The sequence below is a fragment of the Poecile atricapillus genome, chromosome 1, assembly GCF_030490865.1.
Source record: "Poecile atricapillus isolate bPoeAtr1 chromosome 1, bPoeAtr1.hap1, whole genome shotgun sequence".
In the NCBI taxonomy this organism is placed as follows: Eukaryota; Metazoa; Chordata; class Aves; order Passeriformes; family Paridae; genus Poecile; species Poecile atricapillus.
This window is the reverse complement of record NC_081249.1, coordinates 52,328,445-52,333,935: the sequence shown is the minus strand read 5'-3', so window position 1 is coordinate 52,333,935 and position 5,491 is coordinate 52,328,445. Positions and strand designations below refer to the sequence as shown.

Here is a 5,491-nt window from a genome sequence, read left to right as displayed (position 1 = left end):
TTTCCTTCCTTCCTTCCTTCCTTCCTTCCTTCCTTCCTTCCTTCCTTCCTTCCTTCCTTCCTTCCTTCCTTCCTTCCTTCCTTCCTTCCTTCCTTCCTTCCTTCCTTCCTTCCTTCCTTCCTTCCTTCCTTCCTTCCTTCCTTCCTGCCTTCCTGCCTTCCTGCCTTCCTGCCTTCCTGCCTGCCTTCCTGCCTGCCTTCCTTCCTGCCTTCCTTCCTGCCTTCCTTCCTGCCTTCCTTCCTTCCTGCCCTCCCTCCCTCCCTCCCTTTTGCTTGGTCGGTGAGTTTGCTTTGTTGGTTTTGGTTAGGGTTTTTTTATTTCCTAAATAGGACTGGCTTTTAATTCAAAAGAATCATGTTTATGACCTTAAACCAAAAGTAAGAAAGACAGATAAGTCAATTCTTGACACTTTCCCGCAAAGACAAGACCATCTGGACATTCTGTGTTTGTAACAGGTGCTTCTGGGACTTAGAGCCTAATTCTGGCCCAGATTCTGTTCTGTATGGGTGACTCCATTACTGTGTGCAACTGCACATTGCATTAATTGAAGGGACTCAAAAAGGCCAAGTAAAGTAATTAGTCAGTTGGTCATGCAGAAAAGAGACTAGTGGCTTAGTGCCACTGAATGTTGAATGCACAGATGTACAGCACCATCAGCTTTTGCTCTCTGTGGTACTTTGCTAATCTCTGGCAGGTAGGGCAGAGATCTGTCTTAGTCCAGGTTTTCAGTCTCCTGGAATCAACAACATAAATTTTATATCCACTTGGGAGAGAAAATCATGAGTTTGAATGACCTGAAAAAGAAGCTACATCAGCATAAAATTGTCAGAATGGTGCAAGTGCCAGATGGGCCAAATATGGCAGTTAGGTCTTTAGGTTTCAGTCTGAGTTTTTAGGTTTATCCAGCAGCAACTGGCATATGTAATAGAAGCTGTAAAATGGCTGTGATTTTGATTTTATTAGCCTATATTTTGAACTATGCTGTTTTTCTTTGCATGTATTTGACATTTCTGTAAGCCTAGCTATTTTGGGGCCAGAGTTTGACATGCTAGTGTCACCTGGAAATGTAAGAAAATATCTGGTCTGCTGCTCACCTCCCCTGAGCAGTAGAGCTAAGTGTGGGCAGTGGGGGCATTCAGAAAGGTTTTAAGTGAGAGTGGTTCATAGTTCAGTTTTGGTGTAGCTTATAACAGGAGCACAAATCCTTTTCCTGTATCTTTCACTGATGCTGTGTGTATGCTGTTTTGCTGTACATCCACTCAGAGTGGGTTTCATAAAAAAATCTGGAATGTTGCACTTCACTGTAGTGAAAAATGTATTGGCTAAACCTATATTTTAAAAAGTGTATTTTTTACTCCCTGATCAGAACAATCAGAATTAAGAACTGGTAAACTGAAATCAGTTTGCCTAGGCCACTATTTTCACTATTGTATTAGGTTTTACACACATTATCACACTAAAATAATCATCAGCAACCTGCACTGCAATGATATACTCTCACTGCCTTCAATCACAGAGCTCACAACAAAAATTACTTACAATAGTAAGGTGCAGTATTTGAAATACTATAAAAATGGCTTTTAATCTCCACTTTAGTAATCTTAGAACTCTCTATTCACATTCTCTATATTTTACACGTACTTTAATAACCAAAGAGCAGTGTGATCAACTCCCTTAAGGGCAGGGAGGCCCTGCAGAGAAACCTCAACAAATTAGAGAGACAGGCAAATAGCAACTGTACAAAGTTCCACAAGGGCAAGTGTTGGATTCCTGACATTTGACAACGCAGTGCAACACAGTTTGTGTAAGCAGACTGGGGAATGAGAGGCTGGAGGGCAGCACTGCAGAAAGCAACCGGTGGTGGGGTCCTGGTTGATGGCAAATTGTGAGCCCTGGCAGCCAGGAGGGCCAACCCTGCCCTGGGGTGCATCAGGCACAGCATCACAGCCGGGCAAGGGAGGGGATTGTCCCGCTCTGCTCTGTGCTGGGGCGACCTCACCTTGAGTATTGTATGCAGTTTTGGGTGCCACAATATAAGATGTTGTGCTGTTAGAGACCATCCAGAGGAGGGCCATGAGGATAGTGAAGATTCTAGAGAGGAAGCCTTATGAGAAGTGGATGAGCTCACTTTGCTTGTTCAGCCTGGAGGAAACTGAGGGGAGACCTCATCACAGTCATCAGCATCTTCAGGACAGTAGGTGCAGGCAGGTACCAATCTCTTCACTGTTGTGACCAGTGACAGGACTCAAGGAAACATCACGAAGCTGAGTTACGAGAAGTTTACATTAATTTCTAGTGGAGTAAAAAAGTATTGGTATAATTTCAGTTGCAGTATTGTTTTAGTCCAGTTCTGGAGTGCATTCATAAAATCCCATTTTCCAAGCCTCAGATTATCCTTTTTTCTACTATGTAGATTGAGAAGGAAATATGGCCTTAGTCTTGATCACTTGTTGAAACTGACAGCTTTTTCCTACTACTTATATTCCTAAATTATAAAAGGAAGGGGCCTACATGTCAAAATAACATCGGTGTTACTTCAAACTTTACATTTTAACATGGAAACAACTACAAGAGCTACCAATTTACATAAACTACTTTTTTTTAATCACTATGACATTTTTAAAGAAGCTGAAAAAAATTAACTGAACTACAATATTCAGACATAACTTGGTGATAAGCATGGAAGAAATAAGATTTAAATAATTCTTGAGGAGTTAAAGTGAGGTAAAAAGACTGGGAAAGATATATGAACCCAAGATACTGATCTTGTTTGATATTATAGGTTTCAGTATTACTCATCTGCATTACCTATTTAATTTGTGTGAGCAAGCAAGGGAATCAAATATCCTGGAGAAAAGGATTCAGAGGGCTGATCATCCTGTAAAGTTTTCAGTGGGAATTGTGTATATTCATCTCCTGGGATTACTGAACGTTTTACATGCCATATTTCAGTCCCTTACCTAATTAACATACAGAACAGAGCTGAGAGACAGTACAAAGAGATGATGTGATGTGTGTAGTGATTTAAACAGAATAGCCAAATCTCATTGTAAGCTCACTGGACTTTTTTTATATTCCCTGAGCACATAGTGAATGATTAAAAAAACCCCACATATCAGTTGCTTTGATCAGATAACAAATATTGAAAACAGGTTTATACTTTAGTTGGAATATAGTATTCCTCTGCTCCCCAAAATTCATAAGGAGGAGACAAGTTGCCAGTGTAATCTAAGATGTTCATGTGTCTGAAGTAATTCATCCTCTTTTCAAACAAAGCCAAGTGATTGTCATGAAATACATGGATCTTGTTTGAGTTGGAAAAAAAGACTGTTGCCTGGGAGGCAATGAAGGTTGCAGACACCCTACCATCATGCTCTTTTATTATTTAATTCTCTCTTTTCATGTGCATTTGCTAAATATACTCAGATATTTGGAATTATGAATAGTAATCCTAGTTTAATTTTAATAATATAGAGACCATATATGGTATCATCTATGGAATTTCTTATAATTCAGAAATTACTCCAAATACAGTCACCCCAAATTTGTGCCAAGGTAGCTAGGAGCAAAAGCTCACTTTCAGAGTCCATGTAAGAAAATATTTCACGGTAGCCATTAATGCCAATGGGAAAAAAAAAAAAAATAAAATTAGCCAGACGGAAAATAATGTTTCGAATAAACATAAGGGATGGAGAGATATTTTAAAAAAATTATGAAAATAAAGACTGACTTGCTAGAGAAACCTAGCCATACAAACCTTTATGTTTTACTTCAGATGGAAACAACTTATTAATTACCACTGTCACTTAAAGCTGTGTCACTGCTGCTATGCCTTTTGAAATGGCATCATTGAGGATAGCCTCACTGACAGGTCTGCCTTGAGCTGCCAGATGGCAAACTGATTCAAGGATAGCACAACGGTAACTACTGTATGATTTTCTTAATTTATCATAATTTTTCTGCTGGGTACTTCACAGATGTAATACGGTTTCTCCGAACAGCTGGAATATGCGTATATATTTAGCTGTATGTATAAATTATAAGATTGAGCAGCATGTTAGCTAATTGTTTAGTGTTTCTGAGCAAACACCAGGCATATATCCAAAACATGCTTGATTTTTCAATATTGTCCTTTATACTGAAATTAAATTTATAAAAATCATGCTTAGTCTGTATATTTACTCCAATCCAAACAACATAACATTGTTGCAGCAGGGTAGAATAAGGAATAAACAACAATAAAAAGTGTTTAATGCTACCTTACCTCAGTTGTAATCAAGTTATATAATGAGAAAGATTTACAAAGTTTTTAGTCTCTAAAAGGACTCTAAGAGGAAATAGTATAATCAAGTTAGCCATGTGAAATTTAACTTGCTGAACATACTTCAGTACCTGCAAAAATATACAGTGCTTATCAAATGTCAGTATTGATTTACTATTATTTTTATTTTAGATTTATCACTATATTTTTTTATTTACTTACTTATTTGTTATTCGTGGGTGCTTAACCTCTATTCTCTGTTCCGTGACTACTGCTTATGGAAGGTGGAATCACCTGGACCACAGCACAGCCCCTGAGAGATGCTGCTAAGTGAGAATGTATCCAACTCAAAGGATAAATACTTGAGGAAAATCAGCAATTTATCGCTGCTCCTTCTATTCCGATTTTCAATCTGCTGTCACATGGCATGATTTAAACAAACTGGAAGGAGAATCTGGTCTTTCAAGAAGAGAGTCAAAATCTTCAGCAAAAGAACAAAGTTTCATATTGAGAGCAAAGCCGACTATCAGGAGAATCAAAGTGTCCACAGACAGAACAAAGTCCTTTGGGAATAGAATAAAATCCTTCAAGAGAAACATAGAGACTCTTCAGAGGAAACAAAGAACCTTGAGAAACAGCAAAAAGCTCGCCAACAAAATAAAGCCCTCAGAGAAGTGATTAAGGATCTCAAAGGATAAGAATGAGCATTTGCATTGAAGGGAAAAGCTCTTCAGCATGAGATTTTAGCTTTATGAGAAGAGCACAAAGCCTTCAAGGACCAGCTTAAAGCTCTTCAAGAGGACAACAAAGCCATTCGGGTAGAGGAAAAAGCTCTTTGTGAAGAAAAGACTCCCTCAGTGAGGAGAAATTTTCTCTTCAAGAAAAGAATATGCCCCTTCAAGTAAAAAAGAGTCCCTATGAGGTTAGGAGAAAGCTCTCAAAGAAGAGCACAAATACCTCCATGAATGGAACAAGATACTTCAAGAGAAGGAACAAAGTAATATAAGTAAAGAACCAGGTGCTTAGGGAGATTTTGCAACGGGGGTGAAGAGTTTAGAAAAACAGTATTTTTTGTTGTTGGCCAAATATGAGCAAGTAATGGATAAAAACAGGCATCAAGCAGTCTGTTAGGTTTAGTGCAGAGGTCTAGCAGAAGTGCTGAGGCATGGATGTTGGTATTTTGGATCCCTGAAGCCTAGTAAATTAGTGCTGCAATACATAATGCATATC

At 38.6% G+C, this 5,491-nt stretch overlaps 1 pseudogene; it reads left to right on the top strand.

Annotated features, from left to right (window-relative positions):
• Positions 1-5,287, top strand: part of LOC131576404 (uncharacterized) — a 31,586-nt pseudogene extending 26,299 nt beyond the window's left edge.
• Positions 5,288-5,491: the final 204 nt, after the last annotated feature.